This window comes from Phoenix dactylifera, chromosome 9 (genome assembly GCF_051530095.1).
Source record: "Phoenix dactylifera cultivar Ajwa chromosome 9, Ajwa_hap1_PhDact_Kaust_v1.1, whole genome shotgun sequence".
NCBI lineage: Eukaryota > Viridiplantae > Streptophyta > Magnoliopsida > Arecales > Arecaceae > Phoenix > Phoenix dactylifera.
The window spans coordinates 6,555,510-6,577,144 of NC_143198.1; the positions used below are offsets into that span (position 1 = coordinate 6,555,510).

General features: G+C 35.1%; 27 non-coding genes across 27 annotated transcripts; 16 read left to right on the top strand and 11 right to left on the bottom strand.

Annotated features, from left to right (window-relative positions):
- Nucleotides 1–1,238: 1,238 nt before the first annotated feature.
- On the top strand, nt 1,239–1,324 carry LOC113461181 (small nucleolar RNA snoR114). Its single transcript, XR_003383289.2, has one exon. It is a non-coding gene; the product is annotated as a small nucleolar RNA snoR114 (small nucleolar RNA).
- Nucleotides 1,325–1,969: 645 nt separating this feature from the next.
- On the top strand, nt 1,970–2,054 carry LOC120112657 (small nucleolar RNA snoR114). Its single transcript, XR_005514232.2, has one exon. It is a non-coding gene; the product is annotated as a small nucleolar RNA snoR114 (small nucleolar RNA).
- Nucleotides 2,055–2,219: 165 nt separating this feature from the next.
- On the top strand, nt 2,220–2,305 carry LOC120112642 (small nucleolar RNA snoR114). The gene has a single exon (XR_005514217.2). It is a non-coding gene; the product is annotated as a small nucleolar RNA snoR114 (small nucleolar RNA).
- Nucleotides 2,306–3,188: 883 nt separating this feature from the next.
- On the top strand, nt 3,189–3,274 carry LOC120112630 (small nucleolar RNA snoR114). Its single transcript, XR_005514203.2, has one exon. It is a non-coding gene; the product is annotated as a small nucleolar RNA snoR114 (small nucleolar RNA).
- An 881-nt stretch (nt 3,275–4,155) lies between these two features.
- On the top strand, nt 4,156–4,241 carry LOC120112618 (small nucleolar RNA snoR114). The gene has a single exon (XR_005514191.2). It is a non-coding gene; the product is annotated as a small nucleolar RNA snoR114 (small nucleolar RNA).
- An 889-nt stretch (nt 4,242–5,130) lies between these two features.
- Nucleotides 5,131–5,216, top strand: LOC149752793 (small nucleolar RNA snoR114). The gene has a single exon (XR_016396591.1). It is a non-coding gene; the product is annotated as a small nucleolar RNA snoR114 (small nucleolar RNA).
- Nucleotides 5,217–5,844: 628 nt separating this feature from the next.
- On the top strand, nt 5,845–5,929 carry LOC120112666 (small nucleolar RNA snoR114). The gene has a single exon (XR_005514241.2). It is a non-coding gene; the product is annotated as a small nucleolar RNA snoR114 (small nucleolar RNA).
- Nucleotides 5,930–6,094: 165 nt separating this feature from the next.
- Nucleotides 6,095–6,180, top strand: LOC120112665 (small nucleolar RNA snoR114). The gene has a single exon (XR_005514240.2). It is a non-coding gene; the product is annotated as a small nucleolar RNA snoR114 (small nucleolar RNA).
- Nucleotides 6,181–6,821: 641 nt separating this feature from the next.
- LOC113461900 (small nucleolar RNA snoR114) lies at nt 6,822–6,907 on the top strand. The gene has a single exon (XR_003384165.3). It is a non-coding gene; the product is annotated as a small nucleolar RNA snoR114 (small nucleolar RNA).
- A 164-nt stretch (nt 6,908–7,071) lies between these two features.
- LOC113461899 (small nucleolar RNA snoR114) lies at nt 7,072–7,156 on the top strand. Its single transcript, XR_003384164.3, has one exon. It is a non-coding gene; the product is annotated as a small nucleolar RNA snoR114 (small nucleolar RNA).
- A 624-nt stretch (nt 7,157–7,780) lies between these two features.
- Nucleotides 7,781–7,866, top strand: LOC113461898 (small nucleolar RNA snoR114). The gene has a single exon (XR_003384163.2). It is a non-coding gene; the product is annotated as a small nucleolar RNA snoR114 (small nucleolar RNA).
- Nucleotides 7,867–8,516: 650 nt separating this feature from the next.
- LOC113461901 (small nucleolar RNA snoR114) lies at nt 8,517–8,600 on the top strand. The gene has a single exon (XR_003384166.1). It is a non-coding gene; the product is annotated as a small nucleolar RNA snoR114 (small nucleolar RNA).
- Nucleotides 8,601–8,765: 165 nt separating this feature from the next.
- On the top strand, nt 8,766–8,851 carry LOC120112635 (small nucleolar RNA snoR114). The gene has a single exon (XR_005514209.1). It is a non-coding gene; the product is annotated as a small nucleolar RNA snoR114 (small nucleolar RNA).
- An 884-nt stretch (nt 8,852–9,735) lies between these two features.
- Nucleotides 9,736–9,821, top strand: LOC113461520 (small nucleolar RNA snoR114). Its single transcript, XR_003383797.1, has one exon. It is a non-coding gene; the product is annotated as a small nucleolar RNA snoR114 (small nucleolar RNA).
- Nucleotides 9,822–10,702: 881 nt separating this feature from the next.
- Nucleotides 10,703–10,788, top strand: LOC120112619 (small nucleolar RNA snoR114). The gene has a single exon (XR_005514192.1). It is a non-coding gene; the product is annotated as a small nucleolar RNA snoR114 (small nucleolar RNA).
- An 881-nt stretch (nt 10,789–11,669) lies between these two features.
- On the top strand, nt 11,670–11,755 carry LOC120112628 (small nucleolar RNA snoR114). The gene has a single exon (XR_005514201.2). It is a non-coding gene; the product is annotated as a small nucleolar RNA snoR114 (small nucleolar RNA).
- A 3,225-nt stretch (nt 11,756–14,980) lies between these two features.
- Nucleotides 14,981–15,066, bottom strand: LOC120112610 (small nucleolar RNA snoR114). Its single transcript, XR_005514184.2, has one exon. It is a non-coding gene; the product is annotated as a small nucleolar RNA snoR114 (small nucleolar RNA).
- Nucleotides 15,067–15,244: 178 nt separating this feature from the next.
- LOC149752794 (small nucleolar RNA snoR114) lies at nt 15,245–15,330 on the bottom strand. Its single transcript, XR_016396590.1, has one exon. It is a non-coding gene; the product is annotated as a small nucleolar RNA snoR114 (small nucleolar RNA).
- An 873-nt stretch (nt 15,331–16,203) lies between these two features.
- On the bottom strand, nt 16,204–16,288 carry LOC149752795 (small nucleolar RNA snoR114). Its single transcript, XR_016396597.1, has one exon. It is a non-coding gene; the product is annotated as a small nucleolar RNA snoR114 (small nucleolar RNA).
- Nucleotides 16,289–16,918: 630 nt separating this feature from the next.
- LOC113461681 (small nucleolar RNA snoR114) lies at nt 16,919–17,004 on the bottom strand. Its single transcript, XR_003383972.1, has one exon. It is a non-coding gene; the product is annotated as a small nucleolar RNA snoR114 (small nucleolar RNA).
- An 880-nt stretch (nt 17,005–17,884) lies between these two features.
- Nucleotides 17,885–17,970, bottom strand: LOC113461191 (small nucleolar RNA snoR114). Its single transcript, XR_003383299.2, has one exon. It is a non-coding gene; the product is annotated as a small nucleolar RNA snoR114 (small nucleolar RNA).
- Nucleotides 17,971–18,135: 165 nt separating this feature from the next.
- On the bottom strand, nt 18,136–18,220 carry LOC113461186 (small nucleolar RNA snoR114). Its single transcript, XR_003383294.1, has one exon. It is a non-coding gene; the product is annotated as a small nucleolar RNA snoR114 (small nucleolar RNA).
- A 569-nt stretch (nt 18,221–18,789) lies between these two features.
- LOC149752796 (small nucleolar RNA snoR114) lies at nt 18,790–18,874 on the bottom strand. Its single transcript, XR_016396595.1, has one exon. It is a non-coding gene; the product is annotated as a small nucleolar RNA snoR114 (small nucleolar RNA).
- Nucleotides 18,875–19,498: 624 nt separating this feature from the next.
- Nucleotides 19,499–19,584, bottom strand: LOC113461192 (small nucleolar RNA snoR114). The gene has a single exon (XR_003383300.2). It is a non-coding gene; the product is annotated as a small nucleolar RNA snoR114 (small nucleolar RNA).
- Nucleotides 19,585–20,469: 885 nt separating this feature from the next.
- LOC120112622 (small nucleolar RNA snoR114) lies at nt 20,470–20,555 on the bottom strand. Its single transcript, XR_005514195.2, has one exon. It is a non-coding gene; the product is annotated as a small nucleolar RNA snoR114 (small nucleolar RNA).
- Nucleotides 20,556–20,720: 165 nt separating this feature from the next.
- On the bottom strand, nt 20,721–20,805 carry LOC113461695 (small nucleolar RNA snoR114). The gene has a single exon (XR_003383986.2). It is a non-coding gene; the product is annotated as a small nucleolar RNA snoR114 (small nucleolar RNA).
- Nucleotides 20,806–21,438: 633 nt separating this feature from the next.
- On the bottom strand, nt 21,439–21,524 carry LOC113461694 (small nucleolar RNA snoR114). The gene has a single exon (XR_003383985.2). It is a non-coding gene; the product is annotated as a small nucleolar RNA snoR114 (small nucleolar RNA).
- Nucleotides 21,525–21,635: the final 111 nt, after the last annotated feature.

Below are 21,635 nucleotides of genomic sequence, written 5' to 3' on the forward strand. Positions count from 1 at the left end.
AAAACAAGTATTTTACTAGGATATACATACAAATATTAGTTTAGAAGAGTATTCATGTAAAACTCGATATTTAGGAGGGTATTCATGTGCGCAAAAAAAAAAAAAACTTTCTTGTTTTTGTCCCTGGAAGAGGATTCGTTTTAAATAGGTTTTAGATATTTTTCAGCATACAAGTTTCATCATCCGGTCGCGGCGTAGTTGGTCCCACCTCTTCTTAAAAGTCATCCTAAGGTCGAGTGTCCGATCCTCTCTCACCCCATTAGTGAAAAAAAGAGCAATGAGGACGACAGCGCATCCTGTGATGCCGAGAGCATCACGAGCGTCTGATTATCGGATGACCTCAGCGCTCCTCAGCTCTTTCTTTTCTTAGATTTTTTTTTACGGATATGCTTCTAAATATCGAATTTTGCATGAGTATCCTTCTAAAATTGATATTTGCATGTGTACTCTCATAAAAATTTGTTATTGTACAAATGTTCCTAATATAACGGTAGTTCTAACGGTGTTAAGAAAAATTATATTTATATTAATTAAAAATAAAATAAAAATTTAAAATTAAACTTTTGTTCCTGTCTTCTTCTCCTGCTATTGAGATTATGATCGATTTGCATATCTACCCATTAAGGATATTTTAGTTATTTTAATTTAAAATCGTTAATTTTTTAGCATCGTTAGATAGCATGGGTGTATATGCAAAAACAGAAATAAAAAAAGGATAAATAGCAAAACAAGTATTTTACTAGGATATATATACAATATTAATTTAGAGGTGTATTCATGTAAAACTCGATATTTAGGAGGGTATTCATGCACACAAAAAAAAACATTCTTGTTTTTGTCCTCGGAAGAGGATTCGTTTTAAATAGGTTTTAGATATTTTCAGCATGCAAATTTCATCATCCGTTCGCGGCGTAGTTGTTCCCACCTCTTCCTAAAAGTCGTCCTAAGGTCGAGTGTTCGATCCTCTCTCACCCCATTAGCGGAAAAAAGAGCAATGAGGACGAAGCACATCCTGTGATGCCGGGAGCATCATGGCCATCTGCTTATCTGATGACCTCAGCACACCTGAGCTCTTTCTTTTTTGGTCCCTTGGAAGAGGATTCGTTTTAAATAGGCTTTAAATATTTTCAGCATACTAATTCCATCATCTGGCTGTGTCGCAGTTTGTCTCGTATCCTCTTAAGAGTTGATCCTGAGGTCGAGTGTTCAATCCTCTCTCGCGCCAACAGTGAAAAAAACAGAAATGAGGAGAACAGCGCTTCCTGTGATGCCGGGGTGCATCACAACCATCTGATTATCAGATGACCTCAGCGCTACTGAGCTCTTTCTTTTATTAGATTTTTTTTTTTTATGGATATGCTTCTAAATATCGAATTTTGCATGAGTATCCTTCCAAAATTGATATTTGCATGTATAGTCTCATAAAACTTTGTTATTATACAAATGCCCCTAATGTATTGGTTGTTCTAACAGTGTTAAGAAAAATTTTATTTATATTAATTAAAAATAAAATAAAAATTTAAAATTATGCTATTATTCCTGTCTTCTTGTCCTGCTATCGAGATTGCGATATATTTGCATGTCTACCCATTAAGAATATTTTAGTTATTTTAATTTAAAATCGTTAATTTTTTAGTGTCATTAGATAGCATGGTTATATATACAAAAACAAAAAAAAAAAAAAGATAAATAGTAAAACAAGAATTTTACTAGGATATATGCACAAATATTAATTTAGAAGAGTATGCATGTAAAACTCGATATTTAGGAGGGTATTCATGCACACACACACAAAAAAAAAAACTTTCTTGTTTTTGTCCCTCGAATAGGATTCGTTTTAAATAGTTTTTAGATATTTTCGGCATACAAATTTCATCATCTGGTCGCAGCGTAGTTGGTCCCACCCTCTTCTTAAAAGTCGTCCTAAGGTCGAGTGATCGATCCTCTCTCACCCCATCAGTGGAAAAAAGAGCAATGAGGACGACAGCGCATCCTGTGATGCCGGGAGCATCACGACCGTTGGATTATCGGATGACCTCAGCGCCCCTGAGCTCTTTCTTATTTGGTCTGTTGGAAGAGGATTCGTTTTAAATAGGTTTTAAATATTTTTAGCATACTAATTCCATCATCTGGTTGTGTCGCAGTTTGTCTCGTATCCTTTTAAGAGTTGATCCTGAGGTCGAGTGTTCGATCCTCTCTCGCGCCAATAATGGAAAAAAGAGCAATGAGGAGAACAGCGCTTCTTGTGATGCCGGGGTGCATCACAACCGTCTGATTATCAGATGACCTCAGCGCTCCTGAGCACTTTCTTTTCTTAGATTTTTTTTTACGGATATGCTTCTAAATATCGAATTTTGCATGAGTATCCTTCTAAAATTAATATTTGCATGTATACTCTCGTAAAATATTGTTATTGTATAAATGCCCCTAATATAACGGTTGTTGTAACGGTGTTAAGAAAAATTATATTTATATTAATTAAAAATAAAATAAAAATTTAAAATTATGCTATTGTTTCTGTCTTCTTCTCCTACAATCGAGATTACGATCTATCTGCATATCTACCTATTAAGGATATTTTAGTCATTTTAATTTAAAATCATTAATTTTTTAGCGTCTTTAGATAGCATGGGTATATATGCAAAAACAAAAATAAAAAAAATGATAAATAGCAAAACAAGTATTTTGCTAGGATATACATACAAATATTACTTTAGAAGAGTATTCATGTAAAACTCGATATTTAGGAGGGTATTCATGCGCACACAAAAAAAAAACTTTCTCGTTTTTGTCCTTGAGGATTCATTTTAAATAGGTTTAAGATATTTTCAGTATAAAAATTTCATCATCCAGTCATGGCGTAGTTGGTCCCACCTCTTGTTAAAAGTCATCCTAAGGTCGAGTGTTCGATCCTCGCTCACCCCATTAGTGGAAAAAAGAGCAATGGGGACGACAAGGCATCCTGTGATGCCGGGAGCATCACAACCGTCGGATTGTCGGATGACCTCAGTGCCCCTGAGCTCTTTCTTTTTTGGTCCCTTGGAAGAGGATTCGTTTTAAATAGGTTTTAAATATTTTCAGCATACTAATTCCATCATCTGGTTGTGTCGCAGTTTGTCTCGTATCCTCTTAAGAGTTGATCCTGAGGTCGAGTGTTCGATCCTCTCTCACGCCAATAGTGGAAAAAAGAGCAATGAGGAGAACAGCGCTTCCTATGATGCCGGGGTGCATCATAACCGTCTGATTATCAGATGACCTCAGCGCTCCTGAGCTCTTCCTTTTCATGGATTTTTTTTGATGGATATGCTTCTAAATAATGAATTTTGCAAGTGTATCCTTCTAAAATTGATATTTGCATGTATACTCTCGTAAAACTTTGTTATTATACAAATGTCCCTAATATAACTGTTGTTCTAACGGTGTTAAGAAAAATTATATTTATATTAATTTAAAATAAAATAAAAATTTAAAATTATGCTTTTGTTCCTGTCTTCTAATCCCGCTATCGAGATTGCGATCTATTTGCTTGTCTACCCATTAAGAATATTTTAGTCATTTTAATTTAAAATTGTTAATTTTTTAGCATCGTTAGATAGCATAGGTATATATGCAAAAATAGAAATAAAAAAGGATAAATAGCAAAAGAAGTATTTTACTAGGATATACATACAAATATTAATTTAGAGGTGTATTCATGTAAAACTCGATATTTATGGGGGTATCATGCACGCAAAAAAAAAACATTCTTGTTTTTGTCCCCGAAAGAGGATTCGTTTTAAATAGGTTTTAGATATTTTCAGCATACGAATTTCATCATCCGGTCACGGCGTAGTTGTTCCCACCTCTTCTTAAAAGTCATCCTAAGGTCGAGTGTTCGATCTTCTCTCACCCCATTAGCGGAAAAAAGAGCAATGTGGATGGAGCGCATCCTGTGATGCCGGGAGCATCACGACCGTCTGATTGTTGGATGACCTCAGCGCCCCTGAGCGCTTTCTTTATTGGTCCCTTGGAAGAGGATTCGTTTTAAATAGGTTTTAAATATTTTCAGCAGACTAATTCCATCATCTGGCTGTGTCGCAGTTTGTCTTGTCTCCTCTTAAGAGTTGATCCTCAGGTCGAGTGTTCTATCCTCTCTCACGCCAACAATGGAAAAACTAGCAATGAGGAGAACAATGCTTCCAATGATGCCGGGGTTTATCACAACCGTCTAATTATCAAATGACCTCAGCGCTCCTGAGCTCTTTCTTTTCTTAGATTTTTTTTATGGATATGCTTCTAAATATCGAATTTTGCATGAGCATTCTTCCAAAATTGATATTTGCATGTATACTCTCGTAAAACTTTGTTAGTGTACAAATACCCCTAATATAACGGTTGTTCTAACAGTGTTAAGAAAAATTACATTTTTATTAATTAAAAATAAAATAAAAATTTAAAATTATGCTATTGTTCCTGTCTTTTTTTTCTACTATCGAGATTGCGATCTATTTGCATGTCTACCCATTAAGGATATTTTTGTCATTTTAATTTAAAATTGCTAATTTTTTAGCGCCGTTAGATAGCATGGGTATATATGCAAAAATAAAAAATAAAAAAAGGATAAATAGAAAAACAAGTATTTTACTTGGACATACATACAAATATTAATTTACAAGAGTATTCATGTAAAACTTGATATTTAGGAGGGTATTCATGCACACACAAGAAAAAAAAAACTTTCTTGTTTTTGACCTTGGAAGAGGATTCATTTTAAATAGGTTTTAGATATTTTTAGCATACAAATTTCATCATCTAGTCGCGGCGTAGTTGTTCCCACCTCTTCTTAAAAGTCATCCTAAGGTCGAGTGTTCGATCCTCTCTCACCCCATCAGTGGAAAAAAGAGCAATGAGGACAACAGCGCATCCTGTGATGCCGGGAGCATCACGACTGTCTGATTATTGGATGACCTCAGTGCCCCTGAGCCCTTTCTTTTTTAGTCCCTTGGAAGAGGATTCATTTTAAATAGGTTTTAAATATTTTCAGCATACTAGTTCCATCATCTGGCTGTGTCGCAGTTTGTCTCGTATCCTTTTAAGAGTTGATACTGAGGTCGAGGGTTCGATCCCCTCTCGCGCCAACAATGGAAAAATGAGCATTGAGGAGAACAGTGCTTCCTATGATGCCGGGGTGCATCACAACCGTCTGATTATCAGATGAGCTCAGCGCTCCTGAGTTCTTCCTTAGATTTTTTTTTATGGATATGCTTCTAAATATTGAATTTTGCATGAGTATCCTTCTAAAATTGGTATTTGTATGTATACTCTCATAAAACTTTGTTATTGTAGAAATGCCCCTAATATAACGGTTGTTCTAACGGTGTTAAGAAAAAATATATTTATATTAAATAAAAATAAAATAAAAAATTAAAATTATGCTATTGTTCTTGTCCTCTTCTCCTTCTATCGAGATTGCGATCTATTTGCATGTCTACCCATTAAGAATATTTTAGTCATTTTAATTTAAAATTGTTAATTTTTTTGCGTCGTTAGATAGCATGGGCATATATGCAAAAACAAAATTAAAAAATGGATAAATAGCAAAACAAATATTTTACTAGGATATACATACAAATATTAATTTAGAAGTGCATTCATGCAAAACTCGATATTTAGGAGGGTATTCATGCACAAAAAAAAAAACTTTCTTATTTTTGTCCCTCGAAGAGGATTCGTTTTAAATAGGTTTTAGATATTTTGAGCATACAAATTTCATCATTCGATCGTGGCGTAGTTGGTCCCACCTCTTCTTAAATTTCATCCTAAGGTCAAGTGTTTGATCCTCTCTCATCCCATCAGTGGAAAAAAGAGTAGTGAGGACGACAGCACATCCTGTGGTGTCGGGAGCATCACGATCGTCTGATTGTCGGATGACCTCAGCGCCCCTGAGCTCTTTCTTTTTTGGTCCCTTGGAAGAGGATTCGTTTCAAATGGGTTTTAAATATTTTCAGCATACTAATTCCATCATCTAGCCGTGTCACAATTTGTCTCGTATCCTTTTAAGAGTTGATCCTGAGGACGAGTGTTCGATCCTCTCTCGCGCCAATAATGGAAAAAAGAGCAATGAGAAGAACAGCACTTCCTGTGATGCCGGGGTGCATCCCAACTGTCTGATTATCAGATGACCTCGGCGCTCCTAAGCTCTTTCTTTTCTTAGATTTTTTTTTATGGATATGCTTCTAAATATCGAATTTTGCATGAGCATCCTCCCAAAATTGATATTTGCATGTATACTCTCGTAAAACTTTATTATTGTACAAATGCCCCTAATATAACGGTTGTTGTAACGGTGTTAAAAAAAATTATATTTATATTAATTAAAAATAAAATAAAAATTTAAAATTATGCTATTGTTCCTATCTTCTTCTCCTACTATCGAGATTGCGATCTATTTGCATATCTATCCATTAAGGATATTTTTGTCATTTTAATTTAAAATTATTAATTCTTTAGCGTCGTTAGACAGCATGGGTATATATGCAAAAACAAAAATAAAAAAAAAGGATAAATAGCAAACCAAGTATTATACTAGGATATACATACAAATATTACTTTAGAAGAGTATTCATGTAAAACTCGATATTTAGGAGGGTATTCATGCGCACAAAAAAAAAAAAAAACTTTCTTGTTATTGTCCCTAGAAGAGGATTCGTTTTAAATAGGTTTTAGATATTTTCAGCATATAAATTTCGTCATCCGGTCGCAGCGTAGTTGGTCCCACCTCTTCTTAAAAGTCATCCTAAGGTCGAGTGTTCGATCCTCTCTCACCCCATTAGTGGAAAAAAGAGCAATGAGGATGACAGCGCATCCAGTGATGCCGGGAGCATCACGACCGTCTGATTATCAGATGACCTCAGTCGCCCTTGAGCTCTTTCTTTTTGGTCCCTTGGAAGAGGATTCGTTTTAAATAGGTTTTAAATATTTTCAGCATACTAATTCCATCATCTGGTTGTGTCGCAGTTTGTCTCGTATCCTCTTAAGAGTTGATCCTGAGGTCGAGTGTTCAATCCTCTCTCGCAACAACAGTGGAAAAAAGAGCAACGAGGAGAATGGCGCTTCCTGTGATGCCGGGTGCATCACAACCATCTGATTATCAGATGACCTCAACGCTCCTGAGCTCTTTCTTTTCTTAGATTTTGTTTTATGGATATGCTTCTAAATATCGAATTTTGCATGAGTATCCTTCTAAAATTGATATGTGCATGTGTACTCTAGTAAAACATTGTTATTGTACAAATGTCCCTTGTACAAATGTCCCTACTATAACGGTTGTTCCAACGGTGTTAAGAAAAATTATATTTATATTAATTAACAATAAAATAAAAATTTAAAATTATGCTTTTATTCCTGTCTTCTTCTTCTGCTATCGAGATTGCGATCTATTTGCATGTCTACCCATTAAAGATATTTTATTCATTTTAATTTAAAATCATAAATTTTTCTAGCATGGGTATATATCCAAAAACAAAAATAAAAAAAAGAATAAATAGCAAAACAAGTATTTTACTAGGATATACATACAAATATTAATTTAGAGGTGTATTCATGTAAAACTCGATATTTCGAAGGGTATTCAGCTCTTTCTTTTTGGTGCCTTGGAAGAGGATTCGTTTTAAATAGGTTTTAAATATTTTCAGCATACTAATTCCATCATCTGGTTGTGTCGCAGTTTGTCTCGTATCCTCTTAAGAGTTGATCCTGAGGTCGAGTGTTCGATCCTCTCTCGCAACAACAGTGGAAAAAAGAGCAACGAGGAGAATGGCGCTTCCTGTGATGCCGGGGTGCATCACAACCATCTGATTATCAGATGACCTCAGCACTCCTGAGCTTTTTCTTTTCTTAGATTTTGTTTTATGGATATGCTTCTAAATATCGAATTTTGCATGAGTATCCTTCTAAAATTGATATGTGCATGTGTACTCTAGTAAAACATTGTTAATGTACAAATGTTCCTTGTACAAATGTCCCTAATATAATGGTTGTTCCAACGGTGTTAAGAAAAATTATATTTATATTAATTAACAATAAAATAAAAATTTAAAATTATGTTTTTATTCCTGTCTTCTTCTTCTGCTATCGAGATTGCGATCTATTTGCATGTCTACCCATTAAAGATATTTTATTTATTTTAATTTAAAATCGTAAATTTTTTAGCATCGTTAGATAGCATGGGTATATATCCAAAAACAAAAATAAAAAAAAGGATAAATAGCAAAACAAGTATTTTACTAGGATATACATACAAATATTAATTTAGAGGTGTATTCATGTAAAACTCGATATTTCGGAGGGTATTCATGCACACAAAAAAAAAACATTCTTGCTTTTGTACCCGAAAGAGGATTCGTTTTAAATAGGTTTTAGATATTTTCAGTATACAAATTTCATCATCTGGTCGCAGCGTAGTTGTTCCCACCTCTTCTTAAAAATCATCCTAAGGTTGAGGGTTCCATCCTCTTTCACCCCATTAGCAAAAAAAAGAGCAATGAGGACGGAGCGCATCCTGTGATGCCGGGAGCATCACGACCGTCTGATTATCGGATGACCTCAGCGCCCCTGAGCTCTTTCTTTTTTGGTCCCTTGCAAGAGGATTCGTTTTAAATAGGTTTTAAATATTTTCAGCAGACTAATTCCATCATTTCGCTGTGTCGCAATTTGTCTCGTATCCTCTTAAGAGTTGATCCTCAGGTCGAGTGTTCTATCCTCTCTAATGCCAACAATGGAAAAAATAGCAATGAGGAGAACAGCGCTTCCTGTGATGCCGGGGTGCATCACAACCGTCTGATTATCAGGTGACCTCAGCGTGCCTGAGCTCTTTCTTTTCTAACATTTTTTTTTTATGGATATGCTTCTAAATATCGAATTTTGCATGAGCATTCTTCCAAAATTGATATTTGCATGTATACTCTCATAAAACTTTGTTAGTGTACAAATGCCCCTAACATAATGGTTGTTCTAACGGTGTTAAGAAAAAATATATTTATATTAATTAAAAATAAAATAAAAATTTAAAATTATGCTATTGTTCTTGTCCTCTTCTCCTTCTATCGAGATTGCGATCTATTTGCATGTCTACCCATTAAGAATATTTTAGTCATTTTAATTTAAAATTGTTAATTTTTTCACATCGTTAGATAGCATGGACATATATGCAAAAACAAAAAGAAAAAATAGATAAATAGCAAAACAAATATTTTACTAGGATATAGATACAAATATTAATTTAGAAGTGCATTTATGTAAAACTCGATATTTAGGAGGGTATTCATGCACACAAAAAAAAAACTTTCTTGTTTTTGTCGTGGAAGAGGATTCGTTTTAAATAGGTTTTAGATATTTTCAGCAAACAAATTTCATCATCCGGTCGCAGCGTAGTTGGTCACACCTCTTCTTAAATTTCATACTAAGGTCTAGTGTTCGATCCTCTCTTACCCCATCAGTGGAAAAAAAAGCAGTGAGGACGACGGCGCATCCTGTGGTGCCGGGAGCATCACGATCGTCTGATTGTCGGATGACCTCACCGCCCCTGAGCTCTTTCTTTTTTGGTCCCTTGGAAGAGGATTCGTTTCAAATGGATTTTAAATATTTTCAGCATACTAATTCCATCATCCGGCTGTGTCGCAGTTTGTCTCGTATCCTTTTAAGAGTTGATCCTGAGGTCGAGTGTTCGATCCTCTCTCGCGCCAACAATGGAAAAAAGAACAATGAGGAGAACAGCGCTTCCTGTGATGCCGGGGTGCATCACAGCCGTCTGATTATCAGATGACCTCAGCGCTCCTGAGCTCTTTCTTTTCTTAGTTTTTTTTATGGATATGCTTCTAAATATCGAATTTTGCATGAGCATCCTTCCAAAATTGTTATTTGTATGCATACTCTCGTAAAACTTTGTTATTGTACAAATGACCCTAATATAACGGTTGTTGTAACGGTGTTAAAAAAAATTATATTTATATTAATTAAAAATAAAATAAAAATTTAAAATTATGTTATTGTTCCTGTCTTCTTCTCCTACTATCGAGATTGCGATCTATTTGCATATCTATCCATTAAGGATATTTTTGTCATTTTAATTTAAAATTATTAATTTTTTAGAGTCGTTAGATAGCATGGGTATATATGCAAAAACAAAAATGAAAAAAATGATAAATAGCAAACCAAGTATTTTACTAGGATATACATACAAATATTACTTTAGGAGAGTATTCATGTAAAACTCGATATTCAGGAGGGTATTCATGCGCACAAAAAAAAACTTTCTTGTTTTTGTCCCTGGAAGAGGATTCGTTTTAAATAGGCTTTAGATATTTTCAGCATACAAATTTCGTCATCCGGTCGCAGCGTAGTTGGTCCCACCTCTTCTTAAAAGTCATCCTAAGGTCGAGTGTTCGATCCTCTCTCACCCCATTAGTGGAAAAAAGAGCAATGAGGACGTCAGCGCATTCAGTGATGCCGCGAGCATCACGACCGTCAGATTATCGGATGACCTCAGCGCCCTAAGCTCTTTCTTTTTTGGTCCCTTGGAAGAGGATTCATTTTAAATAGGTTTTAAATATTTTTAGCATACTAATTCCATCATCTGGTTGTGCCGCAGTTTGTCTCGTATCCTCTTAAGAGTTGATCCTGAGGTCGAGTGTTCGATCCTCTCCCGCAACAATAGTGGAAAAAAGAGCAATGAGGAGAATGGCGCTTCCTGTGATGCCGGGGTGCATCACAACCTTCTGATTATCAGATGACCTCAGCGCTCCTGAGCTCTTTCTTTTCTTAGATTTTTTTTTATGGATATGCTTCTAAATATCGAATTTTGCATGAGTATCCTTCTAAAATTGATATGTGCATGTGTACTCTCGCAAAACATTGTTGTTGTTCAAATGTCCCTAATATAATGGTTGTTCCAACGGTGTTAAGAAAAATTATATTTATATTAATTAAAAATAAAATGAAAATTTAAAATTATGCTTTTATTCCTGTCTTCTTCTTTTGCTATCGAGATTGCGATCTATTTGTATGTCTACCCATTAAGAATATTTTAGTCATTTTAATTTAAAATCGTTAATTTTTTAGCATCGTTAGATAGCATGGTTATATATCCAAAAACAAAAAAAAAGGATAAATAGCAAAACAAGTATTTTACTAGGATATACATACAAATATTAATTTAGAGGTGTATTCATGTAAAACTCGATATTTCGGAGGGTATTCATGCACACACAAAAAAAAAAGTTTCTTGCTTTTGTCCTCGAAAGAGGATTCGTTTTAAATAGGGTTTAGATATTTTCAGCATACAAATTTCATCATCCGGTCGCGGTGTAGTTGTTCCCACCTCTTCTTAAAAGTCATCCTAAGGTCGAGTGTTCGATCCTCTCTCACCCCATTAGCGAAAAAAAGAGCAATGAGGGCGAAGCGCATCCTATGATGCCGCGAGCATCACGACTGTCGGATTATCGGATGACCTCAGCGCCCCTGATCTCTTTCTTTTTTGGTCCCTCGGAAGAGGATTCGTCTTAAATTGGTTTTAAATATTTTCAGCATAATAATTTCATCATCTGGTTGTGTCGCAGTTTGTCTCGTATCCTCTTAAGAGTTGATCCTATGGTCGAGTGTTCTATCCTCTCTCGCGCCAACAGTGGAAAAAAGAACAATGAGGAGAACAACGCTTCCTGTGATGCTGGGGTGCATCAGAACCGTCTGATTATCAGATGACCTCAGCGCTCCTGAGCTCTTTCTTTTCTTAGATTTTTTTTTATGGATATGCTTCTAAATATCGAATTTTGCATGAGTATCCTTCCAAAATTGATATTTGCATGTATACTCTCATAAAACTTTGTTATTGTACAAATGACCCTAATATATCGATTGTTCTAACTGTGTTAAGAAAATTTTTATTTATATTAATTAAAAAAATAAAAATTTAAAATTATGCTATTATTCCTGTCTTCTTCTGCTGCTATCGAGATAGCGGTATATTTGCATGTCTACCCATTAAGGATATTTTAGTTATTTTAATTTAAAATCGTTAATTTTTTAGCATCATTAGATTGCATGGTTATATATACAAAAACAAAAAAAAGATCCAGTATGTTGGTGGTTGGTATTTGTTGTTGTAAATTTGGATAAAATTAAGCTCTCCATTTTGGAGCTCGGCTGTCTGCTAGATCGGTTAAGAATGCGAGACATGATGAGTGTTTACAAAACAATTGATGCTACTCTAGCCTAGATTCCTGTATTCTTTTCATTTGTGTATGAGCTGTGTTATACTGCTAGTGTGCAGGTCCCCATGACGATAACACCATAGCAAAGTAGCAGGTGGTGCCAGGATTGTTGTTGCCAACTTGATATGGAGTCAGTCTTATGAATAATATCCCTAGATTTTATCTGCAAGATTATATGGTTGTAGTTATGCTGGTGATTGTATTAGCATGATAATAGATTGGTTCGCAGCAGCCTGTTGTTCTAGATGGTTATTAAGGCCCCATTTGGGGGAGCTTTTGGTGGGCCAAAAAGTACTTTCTGGCCTTTCAAAAGCACTTTTAGATAAAATAGAGGTGTTTCATAAAATTTTTGGAAAGTTGTTTTAGCTTTTTTAGAAAGCTAAAATAACTTTTTGGAGGAAGCTCCGAAGTAGAGCTTCTCCAAAAAAGCACTTTTAGGAATCGTCAGAAAGTTGTTATAAGTTGTAATATTTTTTTTTTGGATCAAAATATCCATAATAAAATAGAATAATTACACAAAATATATTATATGATACAATTATAATATTTATACCTTTATATTGTATTATACTATAAATATAATATTATATTATATTATATCATAATACATTAATATGTAAGATTAAATAATTTAATATTATGTTATATTATTCTACAGTCATCAAGAGCATGAAAAATTAATTTATGTTTATAATTATAATATTTTATATCTTTATTATTGTATTATACTATAAATATAATATTATATTACATTATATCATAATACATTGATATGTTATATTAAATAATTTAATATTATATTACTATATTATAATAATATTATATTATATTACATTAATATAATACTATCATATATTTATGTATTAATACATGTTATATTTTATTATGCTTTGTTGCATAATATTATATAATATTTTTTATTGTTATTTTGTTATACGAAAAGTACTTTCTTTGTTTGTTTATCAAACATATGTTAAAATTTCATAACAGTTTGGAAATGTAGTTATCAAACATGAAATAGCTTTTTATAAAAATGCTATTTACAAAAGCTCTACTTTCGAAAGCTCTATTGCCAGTAGATTTACTAAACAAGGCCAAACTTGCTTTGAAACTCGACTATTTATTTCATGTTTATGTGCCGTCAGAAGGTGCATGTATCAACCAATTGGACTAATGTTTAAACTAGCAACAAGTAGAAAATGCAGCATAGAGCACAATAATAAAGTTGGTGATCTTAACATTCATTTATTCTGATGTGGTGATATGTTTGTCCCTCCTAATTTGTTTTCTCTCATGGGATGACCAAACCAAACGTATTCGAGAACTCTAGATTAAACATTTGAGTAATCAGTACTGTTCTTGATATATTAACAGAAAAAATTAGTTTAAGACCCTGTTTGGAAGAGCTTTTGGAGGGTCAAAAAGCACTTTCTGCTAAAAAATTGTATTTGGTAAAAATTTCGGAAAGTTGTTTTAGCTTTTTCGGAAAGCTGAATACAGCTTTTGGGAAGAAGCTCCAATTTGGAGCTTTTTGAAAATGCTGTTTTCAGCTTTATCGAAAAGCTGTATTTTTGGCAAAAATACCCCTATTTAAAAGCCATTTTTTTCTTCCAAAATCTTCCATCCTAGTGCCTCTTCCTCTCTCACCCTTCCCTCTCTCTCGCCCTCTCTATCTCCTTCTTCTTCTCATGCCGCTGGCCCTGTTTTTTTTTTGGGGAGGTAGCCACCACGCCGGCCACCACCCGTGGCTGCCTCCCCAGCCGCCGATGCGGCTTGTTGCCTCGGCGAGCCGGCACGGACGTCCGGCTCGCGGTTGCGACCCACCACAGCCGTCGGGCGGTGGGAAGCAAAACGAACAAAAAAAAAAGAGGAAGGGGAGGAAAGGGCAGCCATGGCCCCCGCCTCCCCGGCAGGCGCTGCGGCCCGCCATCCTGGCACCCTGCTCCCCCCCCCTGCGGTCGCCATTGCCCATCGTCCCAATCCCCTCTCGGGCCCCCTCCTGCGGCTGCCGCGGCCCGCCGTCTCGGCCCCCTTCCGGCGTCGCCGGCCTCATGGGAGGAGAAGAAAGAAGAAGGAAAGACAGGAAGGAAGGAGAAGAAGAGAAGAAAAAAGAAAAGATAAAAAAAGAAAAGGAAAGAAAAAGAAGAAAAGGAAGAAAAAAAGAGAAGAGAAAAGGAAAGAAAAAAAATAAATAAATAAATAAATAAATAAGATAATAAATAAAATATATTTTAATAAAATAAAATAATAAATAAAAATAAATATTAGTAATTATTTAAACAATTTTATCACCTAGCTAGAAAATTTGTTAAAGAGATAAATTGTCATCAGAAGAGTGAAAAATTAATTTACACTGATAATTATAATATTTTATATATTTATTATTATATTATACGATAAATATAATATAAAATATTCCTGATCCATTAAAATCGGAGGAAACAGTTTGTGAAAACTTTATTCAGGAACTATTGTCTCTTGATCCAGCCATATAAAAGTTAGACAACCTAAATACAAATATTTATTTTGGACAAATACTCACATTTTTTTAGCCAAATACCGGCATTTATTTTGTAAATAATCGAAAAAGAGACTGGGAAAAAGACATGTGTTATGATTAAAAAAATATTGTAATTATTAAATTAAATAACCGACAGAGACTGAGAGAAAGAGTGTCATGATTTAAAAAAACTTAAAAATATTATATTTTTTTTAAAAAAAGGGGAAAAGAGGAAGAGCTCAGAAGCGCAGTTTCGTCGGAATAATCTGACGGTTGTGATGCGCCCTAGCATCACAGGTTGCGCAGTTATCCTCATGGCTCTTTTCTCCTTTATTGGAGTTGGAGAGGCTCGAACTCTCGACCTCAGGATAACTCTCTTAAAGAAGCCATGAGACCAAAGCGCTAGCCAACTGCGCCACCACTCCATGGTGAAACGGCATGCTGAAATCTCCTAAAAGCTATTAAAAAGGAATCCTTTTCCAATCGACAAAAAATGATAGAGCTCAGGAGCGCTCATGTCATCCCATAATCAGACTGTCATGATTTGCCCTAGCATCACAGAAGGCGCTGCTGTCATCATTGCCCTCTTTTCCACTAATGGGGTGAGAGAGGATCCAACTCAAGACCACAAGATAATCTCTTAAGAAGAGCCGAGATCGACTGCGACACCACAGCATGATGAAAACGGCATGCTGAAAAAACCAAAAACCTATTTAAAACGAATCCATTTCCAAGGGGCAAAAAACGAAAGATCTCCGAACGGCTGATGTCATCCGATAATCAGACAGTCGTGATGCGCCCTAGCATCACAGAATGCGCTGCTGTCCTTGCTGCTCTTTTTTTCCACGGTTGGCGCAAGAGAGGATCGAACACTCAACCTCAGGATCAACTCTTAAGAGGATACGAGACAAACTGCGACACATCCAGATGATGGAATTAGTATGCTGAAACTATTTAAAACTTATTTAAAACGAATCCCCTTCCAAGGGACCAAAAAAGAAAGAGCTCAGGGGTGCTGAGGTCATCCGATAATCAGACGGTCGTGATGCTCCCGGCATCACAGACCTTAGGATGACTTTTAAGAAGAGGTGGGACCAACTACGCCGCGACCGGATGATGAAAATTGTATGCTGAAAATATCTAAAACCTATTTAAAACGAAGCCTCTTCCAGGGACAAAAACAAGAAAGTTTTTTTTTTTTTGCGCACATGAATACCTCCTAAATATCGAGTTTTACATGAATACTCTTCTAAACTAATATTTGTATGTATATCTTAGTAAAATACTTGTTTTGCTATTTATCCTTTTTTTATTTTTGTTTTTGCATATATACCCATGCTATCTAACGACGCTAAAAAATTAGACAAACTGCGACACAGCCAGATGATGGAATTAGTACGCTGAAAATATTTAAAACCTATTTAAAACGAATCCTCTTCCAACGGACCGAAAAAGAAAGAGCTCAGGGGCGCTGAGGTCATCCCATATTCAGAAGGTCGTGATGCTCCCGGCATCACAGGATGCGTTGTTGTCCTCATTGCTCTTTTTTCCACTGATGCGGTGAGAGAGGATCGAACACTCGACCTTAGGACGACTTTTAAGAAGAGGGTGGGACCAACTACGCCACGACCGGATGATGAAATTTGTATGCCGAAAATATCCAAAACCTATTTAAAACGAATCCTCTTCCAGGGACAAAAACAAGAAAGTTTTTTTTTGTGTGCGTGCATGAATACCCTCCTAAATATCGAGTTTTACATGCATACCCTTCTAAATTAATATTTGTACGTATATCCTAGTAAAATAATTATTTTGCTATTTATCTTTTTTTTTGGTTTTTGTATATATAACCATGCAATCTAACGATGCTAAAAAATTAACGATTTTAAATTAAAATGACTAAAATATCCTTAATGGGCAGACATGCAAATATATCACTATCTCGATAGCAGGAGAAGAAGACAGGAATAATAGCATAATTTTAATTTTTTATTTTTTAATTAATATAAATAAAAATTTTCTTAACACTGTTAGAACAATCGATATATTAGGGGCATTTGTACAATAACAAAGTTTTATGAGAGTATACATACAAATATCAATTTTGGAAGGATACTCATGCAAAATTCGATATTTAGAAGCATATCCATAAAAAAAAATCTAAGAAAAGAAAGAGCTCAGGAGCGCTGAGGTCATCTGATAATCAGACGGTTGTGATGCACCCCAGCATCACAGGAAGCGTTGTTCTCCTCATTGTTCTTTTTTCCACTGTTGGCGCGAGAGAGGATAGAACACTCGACCTTAGGATCAACTCTTAAGAGGATACGAGACAAACTGCGACACAGCCAGATGATGGAATTATTATGCTGAAAATATTTAAAACCAATTTAAGACGAATCCTCTTCCGAGGGACCAAAAAAGAAAGAGGTCAGGGGCGCTGAGGTCATCCGATAATCCGACAGTCGTGATGCTCCCGGCATCACAGGATGCGCTTCGTCCTCATTGCTCTTTTTTCGCTAATGGGGTGAGAGAGGATCGAACACTCGACCTATGGATGACTTTTAAGACGAGGTGGGAACAACTACGCTGCGATCGGATGATGAAATTTGTATGCTGAAAATATCTAAAATCTATTTAAAACGAATCCACTTCCGGGACAAAAGCAAGAAAGTTTTTTTTTTGTGTGCATGTATACCCTCCGAAATATCGAGTTTTACATGAATACACCTCTAAATTAATATTTGTATGTATATCCTAGTAAAATACTTATTTCGCTATTTATCCTTTTTTTATTTTTGTTTTTGGATATATACCCACGCTATCTAACGATGCTAAAAAATTAACAATTTTAAATTAAAATGACTAAAATATCCTTAATGGGTAGACATGCAAATAGATCGCAATCTCGATAGCAGAAGAAGAAGATAGGAATAAAAGCATAATTTTAAATTTTTATTTTATTTTTAATTAATATAAATATAATTTTTCTTAACACCGTTGGAACAACCGTTATATTAGGGACATTTGTACAATAACAATGTTTTACGAGAGCACACATGCACATATCAATTTTAGAAGGATACTCATGCAAAATTCGATATTTAAAATCATATCCAAAAAAAAAATCTAAAAAAAGAAAGAGCTCAGGAGCGCTGAGGTCATCTGATAATCAGATGGTTGTGATGCCCCCTGGCATCACAGGAAGCGCCATTCTCCTCATTGCTCTTTTTTCCACCATTGTTGTGAGAGAGGATCGAACACTCGACCTCAGGATCAACTCTTAAGAGGATACGAGACAAACTGCGACACAACCAGATGATGGAATTAGTATGCTGAAAATATTTAAAACCTATTTAAAACAAATCCGCTTCCAAGGGACCAAAAAAGAAAGAGCTCAGGGGCGCTGAGGTCATCCGATAATCAGACGGTCGTGATGCTCCCGGCATCACTGGATGCGCTGTCGTCCTCATTGCTCTTTTTTCCACTAATGGGGTGAGAGAGGATCGAACAGCCGACCTTTGGATGACTTTTAAGAAGAGGTGGGACCAACTACGCCGCGACCGGATGACGAAATTTGTATGCTGAAAATATCTAAAACCTATTTAAAACGAATCCTCTTCCAGGGACAAAAACAAGAAAGTTTTTTTTTTTGTGCGCATGAATACCCTCCAGAATATCGAGTTTTACATGAATACTCTTCTAAAGTAATATTTCTATGTATATCCTCGTAAAATACTTGGTTTGCTATTTATCCTTTTTTTTATTTTTGTTTTTGCATATATACCCAGGCTATCTAACGATGCTAAAAAATTAATGATTTTAAATTAAAATGATAAAAATATCCTTAATGGATAGATATGCAAATAGATTGCAATCTCGATAGTAGAAGAAGAAGACAGGAACAGTAGCATAATTTTAAATTTTTATTTTATTTTTAATTAATATAAATATAATTTTTTTTAACACCAGATGATGGAATTAGTACGCTGAAAATATTTAAAACCTATTTAAAACGAATCCTCTTCCAACGGACCGAAAAAGAAAGAGCTCAGGGGAGCTGAGGTCATCCGATATTCAGACGGTCGTGATGCTCCCGGCATCACAAGATGCGTTGTTGTCCTCATTGCTCTTTTTTCCACTGATGGGGTGAGAGAGGATCGAACACTCGACCTTAGCACGACTTTTAAGAAGAGGGTGGGACCAACTACGCTGCGACCGGATGATGAAATTTGTATGCCGAAAATATCTAAAACCTATTTAAAACGAATCCTCTTCTAGGGACAAAAATAAGAAAGTTTTTTTTTGTGTGTGTGCATGAATACCCACCTAAATATCGAGTTTTACATGCATACCCTTCTAAATTAATAGTTGTACGTATATCCAAGTAAAATAATTATTTTGCAATTTATCTTTTTTTTTTGTTTTTGTATATATAACCATGCAATCTAACAATGATAAAAAATTAACGATTTAAAATTAAAATGACTAAAATATCCTTAATGGGTAGACATGCAAATATATCGCTATCTCGATAGCAGGAGAAGAAGAGAGGAATAATAGCATAATTTTAAATTTTTATTTTTTTAATTAATATAAATAAAAATTTTCTTAACACTGTTAGAACAACTGATATATTGGGGGCATTTGTACAATAACAAAGTTTTATGAGAGTATACATGCAAATATTAATTTTGGAAGGATACAAATTCGATATTTAGAAGCATATCCTTAAAAAAAAATCTAAGAAAAGAAAGAGCTCAGGAGCGCTGAGGTCATCTGATAATCAGACGGTTGTGATGCACCTCAGCATCACGGGAAGCGTTGTTCTCCTCATTGTTCTTTTTTCCACTGTTGGCACGAGAGAGGATAGAACACTCGACCTTAGGATCAACTCTTAAGAGGATACGAGACAAACTGCGACACAGCCAGATGATGGAATTATTATGCTAAAAATATTTAAAACCAATTTAAGACGAATACTCTTCCGAGGGACCAAAAAAGAAAGAGGTCAGGGGCGCTGAGGTCATCCGATAATCCGACAGTCGTGATGCTCCCGGCATCACAGGATGCGCTTCGTCCTCATTGCTCTTTTTTCCGCTAATGGGGTGAGAGAGGATCGAACACTCAACCTTAAGATGACTTTTAAGAAGAGGTGGGAACAACTACGTCGTGACTGGATGATGAAATTTGTATGCTGAAAATATCTAAGCCCTATTCAAAACGAATCCTCTTCCGGGGACAAAAGCAAGAAAGTTTTTTTTTGTGTGTGCATGAATACCCTCCGAAATATCGAGTTTTACATGAATACACCTCTAAATTAATATTTGTATGTATATCCTAGTAAAATACTTGTTTTGCTATTTATCCTTTTTTTTAATTTTTGTTTTTGGATATATACCCATGCTATCTAACGATGCTAAAAAATTAACGATTTTAAATTAAAATGACTAAAATATCCTTAATGGGTAGACATGCAAATAGATCGCAATCTCGATAGCAGAAGAAAAAGACAGGAATAAAAGCATAATTTTAAATTTTTATTTTATTTTTAATTAATATAAATATAATTTTTCCTAACACCGTTGGAATAACCGTTATATTAGGAACATTTGTACAATAACAATGTTTTACGAGACTACACATGCACATATCAATTTTAAAAGGATACTCATGCAAAATTCGATATTTAGAAGCATATCCATAAAAAAAATCTAAGAAAAGAAAGAGCTTGGAAGCGCTGAGGCCATCTGATAATCAGACGGTTGTGATGCACCCCGGCATCACAGGAAGCGCCATTCTCCTCATTGCTCTTTTTTCCACTGTTGTTGCGAGAGAGGATCGAACACTCGACCTCAGGATCAACTCTTATGAGGATACGAGACAAACTACGACACAACCAGATGATGGAATTAGTATGCTGAAAATATTTAAAACCTATTTATAACGAATCCTCTTCCAAGGGACCAAAAAAGAAAGAGCTCAGGGGCGCTGAGATCATCCGATTATCAGACGGTCGTGATGCTCCCGGCATCACTGGATGCGCTGTCGTCCTCATTGCTCTTTTTTCCACTAATGGGGTGAGAGAGGATCGAACACTCGACCTTAGGATGACTTTTAAGAAGAGGTGGGACCAACTACGCTGCGACCGGATGACGAAATTTGTATGCTGAAAATATCTAAAACCTATTTAAAACGAATCCTCTTCCACGGACAAAAACAAGAAAAAAAAATTTTTTTTTGTGCGCATGAATACCCTCCTGAATATCGAGTTTTACATGAATACTCTTCTAAAGTAATATTTGTATGTATATCCTAGTAAAATACTTGGTTTGCTATTTATCCTTTTTTTATTTTTGTTTTTGCATATATACCCATGCTATCTAATGATGCTAAAAAATTAATGATTTTAAATTAAAATGATAAAAATATCCTTAATGGAGAGATATGCAAATAGATCGTAATCTCAATAGTAGGAGAAGAAGACAGAAACAATAGCATGATTTTAAATTTTTATTTTATTTTTAATTAATATAAATATAATTTTTTAACACCGTTACAACAACCGTTATATTAGGGGCATTTGTACAATAACTAAGTTTTACGAGTGTATACATGCAAATATCAATTTTGGAAGGATGCTCATGCAAAATTCGATATTTAGAAGCATATCCATAAAAAAAATAAGAAAAGAAAGAGCTCAAGAGCGCTGAGGTCATCTGATAATCAGACTATTGTGATGCACCCCGGTGTCACAGGAAGCGCTGTTCTCCTCATTACTCTTTTTTCCATTGTTGGCGCGAGAGAGGATCAAACACTCGACCTCAGGATCAACTCTTAAAAGGATACGAGACAAACTGCAACACAGCCGGATGATGTAAAATTCGATATTT